General features: G+C 38.7%; 2 long non-coding RNA genes across 2 annotated transcripts in view; both read left to right on the forward strand.

The window, feature by feature from the left end:
* The window catches only part of LOC133528198 (uncharacterized), a 149635-nt gene that overhangs the window by 122960 nt on the left and 7520 nt on the right, over nt 1–19155 (forward strand). The window lies entirely within an intron of this gene.
* Nucleotides 1730–8191, forward strand: LOC133528184 (uncharacterized). Its single transcript, XR_009800963.1, has 3 exons — nt 1730–2428; nt 2780–2947; nt 7384–8191. It is a non-coding gene; the product is annotated as an uncharacterized LOC133528184 (long non-coding RNA).

Genomic DNA, 19155 nt, shown 5'->3' on the forward strand with positions numbered 1-19155 from the left:
TATTGATACATTTTTATATAGACTAATTTGAGAAACTACAGGCTTGAATCATTCCAAGGCGCTTATCAAGGCCTTCAGCAATAAGGCGGCCTCGAACGCCTTAGCGCTGTCTAGGAACCAACTACGCAACTTGGTAAGGGTGCTAACTGAGAACTGCGGCCTAAATAAGCACATGCTCACTACGGAAACGTGACATGGGGAAACGTGACATGGGGCGGTGCAGACTCTGTATGGAGGCAGAGGAGACACCTTTGCACATCCTCGCAGAATGCCCTTGCCTAATGCGCACTCGTGACTCAATTGGGCGGACACACATTGCGTCCGGAGGAGTTAGGGTCTCTCGAGATCAAGAAGATCCTGCAGCTGTTTGGAGTTACAGGTTTGGATCGAGAGTTGTAGTAGGTGGTGATCACAATAGATCAGGAATGGTCGCAGTGATATTTAGGCTGTAGAGGCTTACATAGCCCCTGACAAAGAAGAAGAAGAAGAACCAATTAAAATACTTGATTCGGTTACTAGTGATGTAGAAATGTTACAATTCCTTTCTGATAATAATTACTACACTATTTATACTAATAGTAGCAAAGGTGTGGATTATGTGCGTAGTGCAATTTATGATCCACAATCTATATTTTCTCAGAGCTTTCTTCTGCAGAAAGTATGTATTATATTTACTGCTGAGGCTTAAATAATTGTAAATATTTTCTAATTGTAGGTGATTCGTTGAATGTGCTTCAGGATAAGCCCTGCACCCTTATGAATGGGCATCATAACATTTCTTTTTAAAATCAATTTTATTTTATATGCTATATAAGAACTATTATTTAAATATCACCTTAATGAACTTGTCACGTTCATTTATAAGGGTACCTTCTCACAAAGGAATCACAGCAGGGCAATTATGGTCGATTTTATAAATGATATGGCTGTATAAATGATAATATAACTAACATTTTATCCAGTTTTTATTGATTTGACGTCTTTTCCACTTTTGACAGCGATAGATGTTAAATAATTTACTGCATAACATGGTCGGTGGATAATTTGTCATTTGTCTAAATTTCTAACTTAAACTTAGTTGATAAGTGGATAAGTTAAATGATATAAATCACACTTGTCTAGATTTATACCGTTTTATAGCATTTATACCGTTTTGTCTACTTTTGACAGCGATAGACTGTAAATGGCAACGTTTGTTGAATAATTAAATAGTACCAGCGGTGGCAGCATGGTTCCATTTCTATCACTTGTCACTAGGCCTGTCACTTTCGCGCTTACATACTTGGTAGGGCTAAGATGGTCGGCTCTTTATCATTTGTCACCATGCCTGTCACGTTCTAACAAGTATGTAAGCGCGAAAGTGACGGGAATAGTGACAAGTGATAAAAATGGAACCATGCTGCAACCGCTGGGCGACCGTTCAAGTTTATATATATATATATATAGGTATATAAACTTGAACATATAAAAAAAAAAAAAGTTAGTCACCGGGCGAGATTCGAACCCGTAATACTCGTTTCTAGCCGTCCGCGTCTTAACCCGCTGGACCAGACGGACAGTGACCGGCAACACGAAATTAGCGACCATATTCTGCGTCGAAAGAATAACGCATGAAAACACGCGTTTTCCCAAACATAAGACTAATCTAGATCGATTGTATACCCCCATATACCAAATTTCAGCGAAATCGTTAGAGCCGTTTCCGAGATCACAGAAATATATATATATATATACAAGAATTGCTCGTTTAAAGGTATAAGATAAGATATAGTCGAGTTTTGACGGCTAGACTTTGATTATTTTATCATAGTGCTCACTGGGTCACGATAAGTGCTCTTGTGCTATATAAATGGTGCAAAATACAAATTTTTGGAGTTAAATATCAGTAAGTATCTGTTTTTTTCATTATATATACAATTGAACTCCATTTATTTACATATAACATTATCAATACATTTTTCAGGGATGGCAAGATATCATTTCTTCTTGGCAACTGCTGCTATCGAAGAAAAACAAAACAGAAAACTTCAACGCCGGGCTATAAGGGATGCATGCAACCCGTTTGATAAGCCCGACGAGGAGTTTCGGCGCATATATAGGGTGCGCAAAGAATTAGCACTGTATGTGTGCTGAACTTGACGCCGACCTCAAACCTCAACATGGCGATGGATTGCCGGCACATCTTAAAGTAAAGATATAATGTTGCACTATTCCTCAAATCATTCCCGTTACCTTTACCACCTTGATCATAATCATTATTTCATAATGATATACCTACTTACAAGTCTTTGTTTTAGGTTTTAACATCACTGCACCTATTGGCTGACGGTAGTTACCAACGGGGAACTAGACAAGACCATGGCTTGTCCATTGCTCAGTCTACCCTCAGCCGGTACTTGGATCAATTTGTAACTGCGGTGAATAGAAGGTATGTCCATTTAGGTACAGAATACCACTGACACTGGAGGTAAGAAGGTAAAAAAATACGAGTATGGATGTGCAGTGAGATTTTTCTACAATGATGTTCCTTTTATACAGCGTAATCAGTATGATCACATATGAAGGCAAAAAGACGCAGTCAGAAAGAAAGAAAATTGAATGTGGATTTTGGTAAATTTGGTACCTATTTGTATTTGAAGTGTTTCTACCTAAATATTTCAATGCAGAATCATACCTTATTTTTGTTATTATATGCAACTTCTTTACCACTCTTACATATATTATGTATTTATACGTGTAGCTAAAGTACCAAATCATGAAAGTGTTGGATTGTTTACAGACTCAAGGACACATGGATAGTCTTCCCAGGAAATGAGAGGTGTTCATATGGGGTTGCTAACATTTTAGGCACAGTAGACTGCACCCCAAGTAAAAATATTTCCATAACCTTTACCGCATGGCGTAGTTTTTAAACAGAAAAGGAATTCATTCGCTAAACATTCAGTTGGTATGTAATAACTACAAACTCATAATTAGAAATTTTAGAATAAATCGAATCAATTTTATTTTCTTGTAAACCATAAGATCGCCAAAGTAATCCCTGACAACGCCAATGGGGATTACTTTAAATCGGGATTAGTACGTTTTGTTACAACTCATCTATCATTCATTCTGCTAAATCGGATACAAATAGGTAGTCAAATACTATTTTGTAATTTCTAAGATATTACAATTACATATAACCGTTGTTATAATATTTTAGTATAAATATTTGTGAAATGTTTGACGTTTTCCGCGATTAAGTACATAGATACCCAGAGTCGTTCCATGCAAGTCAGCTGTTAGTTTTAGGTGATGTATGGCGCGTCAAATAGCGATCTGCAAAATTGCATGGACATTGGACACTATGAATAAATTAAATTTATGTTTACCTACCATGTTTAGGCCTCCGCTCCTCATATTTTCTCTGCGGTGACCGAACACATACCCATGTACAACTCCACCTATAAAAGTGCTAGCAAACGTATGAATAACGAGTAAGCAGAGGTTTTTCTCTGCGGAGACCGCGGCCCGGGCCACTATGGTGCGAGGAAGCCCACCCGGCCAATGTGACATGTGTCAACAAATGAAAAAGTCTCTTGAATATTTGTAAACAATGATTTCTCGTATGTTCAACCAATTTTCGCAATGCTACTGCATAATTATCATTAAGATCAGTACGAGTATACCGTTTTGTGACCGGAAGTGCTGAAAAATGACGCTACGATGACGGAATGATGGACGCTAGAGGTTGGATCGGCTCGCCGTATTTCCTTACATTGACTCTTTTTATATCCTTTTATTATTATTATCTTAGATAAGTACTGTACTAGTAAGTAGTTTTTTCCCGTGCTGTGTTGTGTATATACGAGTATAATTTTAGTTATTTTACTGCCATTGTAATAGTCTTTAAATCATGTTTAATTGTGATAGTGGCTCAACCAATACGGGTCCCCTGACAAATGCCTCCCTTCCCGTGGATAATCTGGTACCATGCCCACATTGCACCCGTTCTTTTAAAAGCCAAAAGGGGCTTAACATACATATCAGCCGTGTGCACATCAGTCTCACTATCCCAAATACACAGCCTGCTTACGTCACCACACAAGTCCAGCCGTTCTCTGAAAAGTTAAGTGCACTTAAACAGTCGGTTCCGCTAGTAAAACGTATTCCTCGGAGCGCACGGATTCAGGTCGCTCACAAACTTGCAGAAGACATAAAATCCGCCATAACCCAAAATACGCAGGAGTCCTGGGAGCACCTCCTTACTTTTCCCTATCGAGTACTACACGTTAAACAAGCTAAGCAAAGAGGAATTTCACTGACTTCATTAATTAAGCAGAACTGCATCAACCCACATGATTTGAATGATCTGCCGAGATCTAGGCTTAAACAAAATTTGTCCCTAACACGTAGTGTAGAAACCAAGATGGGGGAAGGGAATATCAAAGGAGCTGCGCGGCTATTATTCTCCAGTGACATAATAGCTCCTAACACAGCGGACACCCTTGAAGCCCTAAGAAGTAAACACCCCACCCCGGATGCCAACCTGTCGCTCCCTGATCCACCTGACCCATCCGGCCCTTGTCTCCATGTGTCCTCTGACGATATTTTTAAATCTGTTTTTTCCTTTCCGAATGGCTCTGCGGGCGGTCTCGACGGTTTATCTCCTCAGCATTTGAAAGACCTTCTAAGCCACACATGTGGTGAAGCTGCTGATTCGCTTCTTAAAGAGCTTACAGCCCTGTCCAATTTCATGCTCTCGGGATCGGTAAACCCGGATATAACCAATGTCCTTTACGTGGCACCGTGTGCATTGGCCAAAAAAGATGGTGGAATTAGGCCAATAGCGGTTGGGTCAACCTACCGTCGCCTGACCGCCAAATGCTGTTGCACTGCTGTGTCAACCAAATTGTCCAATTATTTCCAGCCCGTGCAGCTGGGTTTTGGCTTGAAGGGCGGCTGTGAGGCGGCGGTGCATGCATTATGGACATTCATTAATAGAAAAGAATGTGAGGTTTTGGTAAAAGTTGATGTTAAAAATGCTTTTAACTCTGTCGACCGTGGTACCTTGCTGGCTCAAGTCAAAGAAAAAACACCGGAGCTTTTCAACTTTGTTTGGCAATGTTATAGTACCCCCTCAAAATTATTTTTCAAAAACAATTCCATATTGTCTTCTGTCGGATGTCAACAGGGAGATCCCTTGGGTCCGGCTTTGTTTAGCTTGGCAATTCAACCCATCATCGAGAGTCTAAATTGTAGCTTTAATGTTTGGTATTTAGATGACGGTACCCTGGGGGGTGACGTCAACGTGGTGTTAAATGATTTGCAAACTCTTACCCATAAATTTGCTGAAATAGGCCTCGAATTCAATTTCGCTAAATGTGAATTATTTTTTCCAGATGCGTATAGTCAAAGAGGCCTTGCGTTATCGAGTTTTCGCACAATCGCACCAAGCATCCAAGTCATAGACACCGCCTCGCTTCACCTCCTTGGGTCACCTGTACTTGACGAATCTTTTCCGGACTTTGTTGATCAAAATTACCTACCAAAAATTCATTAAATTTACCGACCGCTTGCTCCAAATTAATGCCCATATGGCTTACACTCTAATTAAATATTGCCTTTTTGTACCAAAATTTACGTATGCCCTCCGTTGCAGTCACCTTTGGTTGTATCCTGAACTTTTGGAAAAACTCGACAATGTTATAAAGACCACCCTTTCATCCGTCATCAATATAAATTTGGACAACAACCAGTGGTCCCAGGCCTCCCTTCCTATCAGGCACGGAGGTATTGGGATCCGCAAAATTTCGATCATATCTCTTCCGGCATTTCTTTCATCAATCCATAGCACTCAAAGTTTAGTTTCCAAAATCCTAAAAAACCCTAGTGATCTCAAAATTTCTTTTGCTACAGATGCCATAGAGCTTTGGAGAGTCATCTGCCCCAACTCTGACCTGCCTACGACCGCCTGCTCGCAAAGACAATGGGACGAGCCGCTCTGCGTGCTGGTACGGGATCACCTGTACGAAACGTTTACCAGCCCCGCGGAGCGCGCTCGCTTCCTTGCTTGTTCCGAGTGGGAGTCAGGGGCGTGGTTACATGCTGTACCCTCCAAAAATCTAGGCACTCTTCTTAGCAACGAAACATTTAGACTCTCGATGGCACTGCGACTCGGTGCGGTCTGTGTTGCCCCGCACAAATGTCATTGTGGTGCCAATGTTACTGGTAGGGGCCTTCATGGTCTGTCCTGCAGCAGGAGCGCAGGCCGCATCCCACGCCATGCCAGTATCAATGACATTCTGCGCCGGGCGTTTACCAGTGCCGGGGCACCAGCCGTCCTAGAGCCCACAGGCTTAGACAGGGACGATGGCAAGCGGCCGGACGGCATGACTCTGGTTCCTTGGAAGCTGGGACGGCCTTTAGTTTGGGACGCCACATGTGTGGATACCCTTGCGCCGTCCCACCTCCCAGGGACCTCGACCAAGGCCGGAACGGCCGCCGAAGCAGCCGAGCGTCTCAAACGGCGCAAATATGTATCCATTGATTCCGGTTGTATGTTTGAGCCGTTTGGGGTGGAGACCCTCGGACCCTGGGGACCCGGAGCCCATTGTATTTTCAGAGAGCTGGCGAAGCGTCTCATTGATGCTACGGGTGACCAGAGGGCTGGTTCTTTCCTTGCCCAGCGAATTGGCATCGCCATACAGCGCGGTAATGCCACCAGCCTTCTGGGCACCCTACCATCGGGCGACGAGCTAGCCCCCATTTTTTATTTGTAAATATATGTATTTAGATATGTTTCTTTACTTTAGTTATATTCTTTTTTATATCTACTTCCTTTTGCTGAATAAATGCAAGAATAGCATAAAACATGCAACTATTTATAACCTCTTGCCCATGTACATGGATTTTTTGAAATGGGAGACTGGGGGCAGCTGCCTACCACATCCATTGAAAAAGTATTGTACCTACGTTGGTTGCTCTTAAAGACTAAGAATTGTTATTAGAGAAAAGTGGTTTACAAATACCTTTACTAGGATTCCTTGTATTTCAGGCAGAAATGGACAATTTTTTTAACTATCCACTTAATTATAAAATCTTAACGTCATAATGTGTTAAGAAAATAACTTGTGAGACTTCAATTTTTTTTGTTGCAATTACCTTATATCTTGCGATTAGCTTAATCAAAGTAGTTTTAATGCAACAATATGATATTATGATAAGAAATTTTAATATAAACCTACGATAAGGCACCGACTTCAAACATATCAGTTGGTAACGCATATACTTAAAAAAGTATAATATTTTATTTTATCCTTTTTGAAGTCGGTTTACTTTTTTTGTAAAAAGTTTTTTTGATTATTTTACTTTATAGGTATAATAGGTTTTTCTTTTTTCCAGAAATCTTCCAATAATAGGCGAATCTGAAGCGGAATTGGAAGGGGGCGCTGCTCGAGGGATGCATTATCCTCAAAACAGGCTTCTCTTAAGAGTGGCACAAGAGAAGCGTGCCCTATTAATAAATAATTATTTCGCCTAGTATTATTTTATTTTGTTATGTTCATTAACACTGCCTTCCTGAAAACATTCTGAGGAAACCGGACTAGCCCCAAGAGGTCATCCATTAATTAGATCACACGTCAAGGGGGAGAGAGGGGGTCAAGAAAATGTGACATGTTGTGACAAGAGGGAGGGGGAAGTCATAAACTTTGTGACGTCATAAGTCGTAAGTCATAAGTCATTTATTTGCGAAATATAAGGTATACATAGGATGTTGCAGTTCATAGTTAACTGAGCCAAGCTTACAATAAGCACGGCGTGGGATCAAATTGAAACGTTTGTGAGTCTAACATAAGCAAAAAAGAAATATGACCAGCGTGAATGCTCACATGAACTAGACATGATTGAAAATGAAGACCTAATAGGTTCTCCGAAACATGTCGCACAAGTGTTTAGCTTACGGTGTGGGCTGTCATTAGATAGGTCTTTTAAAAACAAATACGGGTCTTTAATGACCATTTTAGATAAAGATAATATTTTCGTAAATAATCGCTCTGAAAGAAAATAAGAATAGTTCCTCCCTCTAACTTTCGAACCATGTTGGGTCCAAATAATATGACTAAAAATCATACATTCAACTTGGAACACACGACTGGCTATTGGAGGTCTCGACATTTTGTTTTTAGGGTTCCGTAGCCAAATGGCAAAAAACGGAACCCTTATAGATTCGTCATGTCCGTCTGTCTGTCCGATTATGTCACAGCCACTTTTTTCCGAAACTATAAGAACTATACTGTTCAAACTTGGTAATTAGATGTATTCTATGAACCGCATTAAGATTTTTACACAAAAATAGAAAAAAAAACAATAAATTTTGGGGGTTCCCCATACATAGAACTGAAACTCAAAAAAAAAAATTTCTTCAAACCCATACGTTTCTAATACCTTTACGTGTAAACAGGGCTTTTTCATTTGATACCGCCGACCACACTTTCTTGCAAACAAGTTGACTAGAATAGCAATAAGACCCCTCACAAATAGCTTTTGGGCTTCTAGGCTCTTATATAGCTCCAGAACCCCTTGATTGAGCCTACTCATACTTTAATTTAAATAAGTACAAATTTACTACAGTTATTGCATAACAAGCTATCCTCTGAGCTCAAAAAAAAGCGGTCAAGTGCGAGTCGGACCAGTCCGTACCATTTATGACGTATTAAAAAAAAACTACTTACTAGATCTCGTTCAAACTAATTTTCGGTGGAAGTTTGCATTGTAATGTATATCTTTTTTTTTTTATCAGTGTGTGGGGGACACACTTTTTACCACTTTGGAAGTGTCTCTCGCGCAAACTATTCAGTTTAGAAAAAAAAGGTATTAGAAACCTCAATATCATTTTTTAAGACCTATCCTAATTTGTTTACAATGAAGTGTATATGCCACTCCTTTGCCCTTTGTGCCTCATATGCTTGAGAAAAATTACCTAGATATGTAGAAGACTTAGATAGAAACATATATACCTACATTCAAACAAGCCCAAAAAGAATTAAAGAATTTAATGAGTTTCAACAATTTTTAGAGTTAAAACCTTGCTTTGCATGCAGCCATCTCAAGAATTTTAGAGCAGTATGAAGCATTAAAACATTACTTTATTGATGCTGCAAGCAATGAGCGCCTAACTGCTCCAGGAGAAATATTAAGATGGATTGAACAACCTCCCTAGCTTTAATAATCAAAACAAACTGATGCAGTCTGAAAAAATACAAATACATCAAATGAAAAAAAATGTGGAAACACTAGTAAGAAGTATGCTATCAAATTATATGCAAACTAGCCATCTGCAAGCAAATAACATTCAAAATGTTCAATTCAAGAACCCAAGATTTTTTTTACAACTGCAGTCTATGTATATGGGAGCTCAGGTTACTGCTTCTTTACATAGAGGGAGTTTCGCAGATATACTTACAAAAGATTTAACTTTTCTGATCCTGTCATACAATATTTAGAAATATTGGATCCTGAGGTAGTTAAAAGCAAAAAATATAGCCCCCTTGCTCCCCTGGCTGTGAGATTCCCGAGTTTAGTGCAAAAAAGGATTTACATGCACTTGACAATGACTGGAGACTTCTGCAAAACACAGGTGTCAAACAAGAGAAATGTGACAGCAGTGACCTTGAAGACTACTGGGCTAGGTTAGCGAAAAAAAACTTTTGTGATGATGCACCTCTATTTCCCGTATTAAATACCTTTGTCAAAAATTTTATGTGCCTGCCCCACTCCAGCGCAACTGTTGAAAGGATATTTTCACAGATAAATATAAATAAAACAAAATTACGAAACAGACTGCACAACAGGACCCTTTGCGGTATCTTGCACACAAAACGGATATATTCAAATTCCAACTGCTATTCTCACGACGTAAAAAAATATTTACCAAAGTTTAACAGCCACATATATGAAGATGACGAAAATCATTTATGAAGCGTTGGTAGCTTTGGTGTAAGTGTCTAATGGCTCCTCTACATGATGGCCCAGCGTAGGCCAGTCCTAGGGACGCATTTATGCGTTAGAGGGAGCAAGTGATATTGCTATCTCATTTCACCGCATAGCTGCGTCCCTTGGACTGGCCTACGCTGGGCCATCGTTTAGAGGAGCCCTAAGACTATTGCATGCAATTACTGACGATGTTTATGACTACAATATCAACTTTTACTGTCTACTGTTTTTTTTTTTCGGAATCTACTGATTTTTTTTAGATTTCTACTGCTTCTTTCAGATATCATCTGGCAACACTGGTTGGTGATATACTTGGATCTTTACGGAACCCCGAACCTGACCTTCAGGCCTTTTATTACGCCATCGATTTCTCTTTTTATAACACTGAAAATTATGTTTGTGGTTCAGCCTCGGATTATGCTCTACAGGCTCTACATGAAACGCGCCCTGCGGTTTCCTGGGGCCTTGAAGCGCATTATCACGCTTGCGCTCTTTTGGATCAATCACGTAAACGAAAACGATATGAGTGGTAACAAAGTCTTCCGAAAAAAAATAAAGCGTTAAAGCAACAAGTAAGAAGGCTCAAATCAAAATTGAGAGCTAAATTCAACACAATTGATTTAGAAAATCATTCTTTTGGTAGCAATATCTCAAAAATAATTACCTTAACCCTTTTCCAGGCCGCACCAATAAACAAGGTTTTCCCAAAAAATCCAAATATATTCCAATTAATCCAGCTTTGATGATTCATTTGAAGACAAGTAACATTTCCTGAAAGTGTAATCTAATTTGAACCTTAAATCGGAATGCTAATGTTGAAATTCTAAAGGCGCGTATGTGGTCGATAAATCGTACTATGCCTGGAAAAGGGTTAATGCAGTTCCGTAAACAAAATTCAACGAAGAAGTGGTCTAAAGAATAAAAATACTTCTGCTTGGCTTTGTACTACAAGTCTCCAGCGGGGTACATGTTTTTGAGGCACCAAGGTGTTATTTTGCCGAGCCGACCATGTATAAGAAAGTGGTTACAAAAGTCAAATTTCCTTTTCTTTCTTCCCAGGACTCCAAGCAGAAATTTTTGAACAGATAAAAAATAATGCTCATTCAAGACAAAATGTGCACTGTATGTTTTGACGAAATGTCAATTAAGCAAAATTTGGAAATATCAAAAAAATTACTTCATAGAAGGGTTTGAAGTCCTGGGTGGTAATCGTTGGGCACCCAAAGTCGAGAAATATGCTTTAGTTTTTTTTTTTGGTACGCGGCTTATTTTCTAAATGGAAGTTACCCGTAGCGTAGTTTTTGAGTAACAGCAATGTAAAAACAAACGATTTGCAATGGATGATCAAATATGTCATTACAAAATTGTCTGCTAGCGGTCTCAATCCAAAAGCCATTATTTGTGATCAAATGAGTAGAAATCAAAAATTATTTAGATGTTTAGGTATTACCACTGATGATCCTTTTTTTGTTGTTGATGGAAGTAAAATTTATGGTATTTTTGACATACCACACGCTGTCAAAAATATACAAAATATTTTTTTAAATGACGATTTTTGTACTGACAATGGTACAACAATGTCTTTCAAAGATGTGGTACAAACTTTCGAGATAGACAAGAAATCGAACAAAAGTAGATGTTAATTAAAACTTACTGATAAACATTTAAATCCTAATGCCTTTCAAAAAATGAATGTTTCGCTTGCAACACAAATTTTTAGTTATACTATAGCGGCAGAAATCAAGACAGCTAAAGAAACAGGTGAACTTCAAAGCGAAACTGCGTTTAACACTTCGCAGTCACAGCCGAAGAAGATTCGAACCAAATATTTACAGGGGGCCTACCGCGAAAACCGAAATTCGCAAATTGCGGGGATCTTTCTCTTTTACTCTCACCAAGACGTAATTAGAGTGACAGCGAAAAATGCCCGCAATTGACGAACTTCGATTTTCGCGGTTATAGCCCAGATGTGCTCTTACAAAGGAAATGTCTTTAGCTCGGCAGGCAATTATAGACGGAAAAAACATTTCCTTAAAATTGAAAAAGATTTCTTATAAAAAAGAAAAAAATGGAGCAGCTACTAAAATTTATAGAAGACCTTGTTTTGACGCAATGGTACAGTCAAGTACTGCTATTTTAATGTTCAGTGATGAACTGCTAAATAACAAAATGAATCAAGATGCCATCAAAAACTTATTCGCAGTATTTGGAATAAAAATCCCAGTGCAACTATGTTAACCTTTTGACCGCCAAAGACGTCATATAACGCGCGCGGCTACAGCCCAATATCAACCTTCATGCGTACTGACAAGGTTCACGATTACGCGCCGCGTACGATAGGCGTGGCGTTCAAAAGGTTAAGATGTATTTTTCGGAGTAATCTCGTTAATTCACTGGTAAAGATTAATTCAAGCACTAACTGTGCGGAAGATAGCGACGTTTACGTAGAGCAAAATACCGACGTTTATTTTGACCAAAATACCCCAGGGACACAAGACAAAAGTTTTTCGCGTTAGGGCTCGATAAATATATGTGATAACCAGGGGTCGTACAAAAAGTGCGGATGACGTCAAACCACTTATATCTATGATTTCAAATAGTATTTTTGATTTTCATAAACAATTATCATTTATCAACCTCTTTATTAAACGATATCGCCACTTGAAATGAGTAAGTACGTTTTTGACTGACACATTGTCAATCAGATGAGCAATAAATTGACTTCGCTATTGTTTAGCTATTGTATCTTCACGATTATATTTAGCTAAAATTTATATTTACTAATGTACAAGAAAACGCTCTAAAATGTCATCTTTACTCGAATATTATGGCAATTTTCCGTTTTTGGAGGTACGTGACAAACACGTATACTGCTCTTCCTGTAATCAAGATATACCAACGAAGGTAAGCAATATTAAAAGACATTTGGAGACAACCAAACATGTCGGAAACGTAGAAAAAAAAGGGCAAAGTGAATTTAATATGAACCTTACAAATTTTATGATAGCAGCAAACATACCCTGGGTGCAACTACAAAATGAAAACTTCCGTAATTTCATAAAAAAATGCATGGATGGTGAATATGCAAAAACAGTTACAATACCAACCGAATCAAACCTAAGACTACGCTATTTGCCAAAAATGTTCAAAAATGCCTTTTCTTCTATACGAAAAGATATCGGGCAATCGTATATTTATGTTACAGTAGATGAGACAGTCATCTATGCATAATTTCATTAAATAATAAGTATAATAACATCAAATTATCTTTTTTTATTTTTACTAATCTTACCTACTGTTCCCACTTTTGACTATTAAACCTATTTATCTGAGGATCCCACAGACTTGTGCTAACTAATTTCAAATAATTATACCTTATGGTAACAAGTTTCGTGAAATTTATTTTATTCACTACATCACCCTACCACCTGTATTATTAATTCCATGGATTTATTTACGATTATTTTGTTACTTCATTAATACTACTTTGTTACTACATGTCACACGGAAGTTTAAATACAAACTCAAACATCATCCTGTGTGCAAGATAACTGATAACGTTTTCCCATCAACATCAGCATCGTCTTAAAAAAAGTCATAATAATTAATATGCTCACCCTAGAAGATTGATCTGTAACTTATTTTGCAGGTTACTTAGGGAAAAAGTGTTTTGACAAATCTCAGAGCCAGACCTGTGCCTCCGCGTAAAATCAAATCAAAGTCCTACGTTGGAGACATGCTAACGTGTCCTCAAGCTCTTACGACCCTTCGTTATTAGATGGGTACTTGCACACATATCAAAAAGTTTCGTGTACATACTCCACTACAACTGCGATGCTGATGCAGCCTGCGCGTTTTTTTTCCTACGATTTTGGTGCCCCCCCTAGACGTGGTGCCCTAAGCAAGTGCTTATTTTGCTTAAGGGTTAATCCGGCACTGAACACCCGAATTTAGTATCATGGTTATTACGTTTTATAATTAAAAAGGGCATTCTAGCATGCACTTACAATGCAGTTACACTTACTTCATTTTGCTGGGGGAGTGTGACTGAGGATACTTTCATTTAAGACAGTAATTACCATCTAGTAATCATCAAAATAACACAAAACACATTGTTTCCAGCTAAAGTTGAACCGTACCGTATTGTACCTTAGGGCAGTGTTCGAAATCCAACTTTATGATCTTGATTTATCTGTTCTAAGTTAACTATTACATAAAAACTTTTTACAAAAAAAAGTAAAACGACTTCAAAAATAATGAAATAAATTATCATTTTTTAAGTATATATATGCATTTTTTTTGAAGTCGGTTTACTTTTTTTTGTAAAAAGTTTTTATTTTTAATTTTTAGTTTTAAGGGCTTTTGAGTGACGCGTGACGCATGAATGAAAAGCCAATCATGTTTACCATAATGAATTCTTTAAGTTTAATAAATCCCTCCCTCCCTCCAATCCCTCAACTTACAACCCCGACCACTCAACTCCTATCGCCCGATTCCTCAACTCCCAACCCCTCAATCCCCGATCCACAAACTCACCGCCCCCCTCAACCCCTAACCTCACAAACCCTGACTCGTCAAGCCCCAACCCTCAACCCCCAACCTCAGACCCCCGTCTACCTTCACCACCACTGTCTACCTTCACCTCTTACACCTACCCCTCACATCTTACATAAAAATCATAATACACCCAATTACAAAAGGGCTTCCCTCGTGGTCTTCATAATCAGTAAGTAACCATACCACGACTTTGACACTGACATATTCGATAGCGTAACTTACTTTCTATGCATCTCGCTCATACTGGTATCCTATTAGTGCGAGCGAGATATATAGAAAGTAAGTTACGAACACGTCAGCTAATATGTAGAGTCAAACTCGTGGTAAGGCTACAGCTGCAGTACATCAAATTGGTAGTTTTCGAGAGGAAATGCTTGAGTTGCTTAAGAGTGCCCTTAAAAATTGAGGAGTTCCCTCAATTCCTCATGGATTCCATCATCAGGTCAGACCCAAAAATATTATGGGACCACCTTAGAGGTAACTTCTTTCAAACAAAAAAAAAAGAATTACTCAAATCGGACCACGGGTGTCGGTGTATTCGGTGAACATACTACATTAAAAAAATCATCATTATCAGATCCACTTTATCATGTTTGAGAGAAAATACTCGAGTTGTTTAAGAAAACACCCAAATCACCATAGACGTGCCTTTAAAAATGAGGAGTTCCCTCAATTCCTCATGGATCCCATCATCAGAACAGAACCAAATTAAAATGGGACAAACTAGGAGGTAACTACATTCAAACAAAAAAAGAATTACTAAAATCGGATCACAGGTGTCGGAGTAATCGGTGAACACAGATAAAAAAAATCGGCCAAGTGCGAGTCGGACTCGCACAGGAAGGGTTCCGTTCCATTATCTATAAAAACGGTCACCCATCCAAGTACTGACCCCGCCCGACGTTGCATAACTTCGGTGATTGGATGAGAACCTCGAGATTGGAAAAAAATATTAATTTTAAATGTGTTTTTAGTATTTGTTATAGCGGCAACAGAAATTTCAACTGGCTAACTATCACAGTTCATGAGATACAGCCTGGTGACAGACTGACGGACGGACAGAGGAGTCTCAGTAATAGGGTCCCGCTATTTTTTAGGGTCCCGTTTGACCCTTTGGGTACGGAACCCTAAAAAATAGCCACAATCGAATACAGAAACCTCCTCCTTCTATGAAATTGAAGTCGGTTAAAAAAAAACGGCCAAGTGCGCGTTGCACTCGCGCACGAAGGATTCCGTACCATTATTTAATAAAACAGCAAAAAAATATATGTTTGTTGTATGTATGTTGTACAGTCAGCGTCAAATACTTTGTAGCACCCAAAGTAGCCAAATAGTTCGGTACACCATATATTTAGTATGGTGTACCGAACTATTTGGCCACTTTGACTGCTAAAAAGTATTTGACGCTGACTGTACAGCCCCCTTAAATATTTATTTTATTCTGCGCGCGGAGCATTAAAACAGAGATTAAAACTCTTAGATCAGATACTAGATAACAAGTTTCTTCCTAAAATCAAAGGTTTTTTATCGTATCGGGTCATATAGTGTCCTAAATCGTATTGGGAAACGTTTAAAGTCTGATAACAACATGTCCAGTAAGATTTTAGAAGCAAAGAGCCTATAAAACAGCGATGAAAAGAATCTTTTAGCAGCAATGGTAGAAGGGTTGGCTACGGAAAAAACACCCATTCCAGCTTTTTTCTGCTAAAAATTGTATCACAGATTTGCTCCAACTTACAGAATACGAATTAAAGTTGTTATTTACGGGAAATTACCAATTCGGGCAAGCTATTCCGTATTTAGAGGTTTTAGAAGAAGATGGTAACATGAATATTGCTTACCTCAAGGATAATACAAATATCCTTAAAATACAGATACATGCTCGGCATCTGTCTAAGAAAATATACAGATGCTTCATAAAGTATGATGGCGAAAAGAGGGGAATAGAGGCAATCGATCAATATTGTTGTGAATGTGCAAATGGGCTAAGAACAGCTGGTTGTTGTTCCCATGTGGCTACATATATTATTTGTCCTATGGTACATTTTTATACAAAATTCCGCGTCCTAGCCAAAAACTCTGTACACTGTTCAAGGAAGAATGTATAAATGTTAGTATTAATACAGATAATGACGACGATGAGTAATTATAATTATTAAGGCTTATGTTTACATGTAGGTGTAGTCATAGTCAATTAATGTTAAGGTGTAAATTGTAGGTTTTTAATAAAATGTGCTGTACATAAAATTTAAGTTTATTTTGATCACAAAACTATATCGAGATAGAAGAAAAGAGTTGATCGATTTGTAAGGGGAACCAGCGTGTAACACTTTGACGTCACGAGTGACATTTAGTGATGGAAAACATAAGCCGCGTGAAAACGATTTAAAAGCATCGATTAGAACGCGGCAATCCGATTCTAGGCATCGCCGTCGATATCGATAAGAACCGACATTAAACGTCTGAAAGTAAGAGCTAATCATTTATTATGAAAAAAGCAATAATGATAACTTTAGTTACCAGATACCTACTTAAAACATTTTATTGTTTGAAAAATGCTGATTAAAATTTCAAATATTAATTTGATTTGATAACATACTATTACATAAAGATAGAAAAAAAACTTAGTAAATTTCTGCTATTGATGTAACCATAACCTGCCTGTTAATAATATCATGTGTCCAGAGCCGTCCCATTTTGTCGCTTGCCATAAGGATGCTTTGACAGGTTATTAGTATAAATATACAAGAAACTTAAACCAGTTACGAAAACCAGTTAGGATTTACAGCGGGAAAGTCTACTACAGAAGCCATCCAAACTATTCGGATACTTATGGAGAAACATCGCTGTAATCAAGAAAACTTGTACCTCCTTTTTATCGATCTCGAGAAAGCGTTTGACCGAGTTCCCAGAAAGTTGGTCTGGCAGTCCCTACGCGCTCAAGGTACCCCTGAAGCGTATATCACTTTAGTTCAGGATATGTATAATAGGATCTTCACACAAATCAAAAGCCCAGCTGGATTGAGTGGCCCATTTCAGGTTGGAGTAGGCGTACATCAAGGGTCAGCACTTAGCCCGCTGCTCTTCAATCTGTCAATGGACTACATAACACGCAGTATCCAGGCGCCAACTCATCACCAAACGCGCCTCTGAACTGCAGGAATCTCTAAACAAGTGGCTTAAAGAGATCGAGCGTCACGGTTTGCACATCAGTAGAACGAAGACTGAGTATGTGACTATGAAGGAACGGAAGATACCAACTGTGACATACTCATAGAAGATAAGGTATTGCCGAAAGCATCGCACTTCAAATACCTCGGCTCAGTTGTGACGGCAAACGCAAACGTAGACAATGATGTCACCCATCGAGTAAATTCAGCATGGCTAAAGTGGAGATCTTTGTCCGGCATTCTGTGCGACCCCAAAATGCCAATAAAGACAAAAGGAAAAATATATAAGACCGCCGTTAGACCTGCAATGATGTATGGAGCAGAATGCTGGACCGCTACGAAAGTGCATGAACAAAAACTCCACGTGGCGGAAATGAAAATGCTTAGGTGGGCTGGCGGTGTCACGCGACTCGATAAGGTTCGCAATGAATATGTACACGGCTCGTTCAAGGTAGCGCCTATTACCGAAAAACTCAAAGAGAGTAGAATGAGGTGGTATGGTCACGTTTTGCGAAGGGACGAAAACTACACAGTGAGGAAGGCTATGAACATCCCAAGCAACCCCAAAGGAAGAGGCAGAAGACCAGCAACCTGGTGGTCCTATGTCGAAAGAGAGATGAGGACACAAAACTTAACCACGCGGACAACCCAGGATAGACTGTCCTGGCGCCGACGTACGAGGAGGCCCGACCCCAGCTGAACTGGGAAATGGGCTGGACAAAGAAGAAGTAATATACAAGAAACTCTAGTCCTTACGGCAAGCGACAAAATGGGACGTTTTGCCAGCCGTGGAAACATATTTTCATCACACTTGCTCTTAAAAGTTTAGTTGTAGGCGATGCGGTCCCTAAATTCTAAATCTCGACCTTGGGCTCTAATATACGTCCGAAATTAAGCTGAAGTTTTATTTATTTCCTTTAGTTTCCTTACAACCGTGACGAAAAATTGCGAATTCGTGCCTATTAAGTTTCTTAGTTTGTTCAATTCCCACTCGTCTGTAAATCTTGTTGTCGCCCTTAATTATATAATTATTAATACTATGTACCTACTATTGCTTTTCACTACGTATATTATGTAGGTACATAATAATATACAAATTTAATTATTATTTCCTTATATTTCAAAATCGAGTTTACCTAATGGGGTGAGAAAATTACAGCATTTTGAAAGAAAAAAATTACAAATGGACTTCATACATCGCTGGATTTGAACGCACGCTAAGTCTGTCTCGGCAAATTCAAGCCGCAATGAAAACACGCAATGGCCAGCTCCTGTCATGATGAAAGTAATACACGGAAACAATATAAATTGTTTTTTAATTAAATAACAGATATTTTAGGACAAAGAGTACTTACCGATGAAAGGAAATACCAGGATTAACAGCTCCATCGTTATTTGTGGTGTTTGAACAATTAATTATTGAACAAACCGTCATTTTGATTATGAAATCTGA

This window comes from Cydia pomonella, chromosome 1, assembly GCF_033807575.1.
Source record: "Cydia pomonella isolate Wapato2018A chromosome 1, ilCydPomo1, whole genome shotgun sequence".
Lineage (NCBI taxonomy): Eukaryota > Metazoa > Arthropoda > Insecta > Lepidoptera > Tortricidae > Cydia > Cydia pomonella.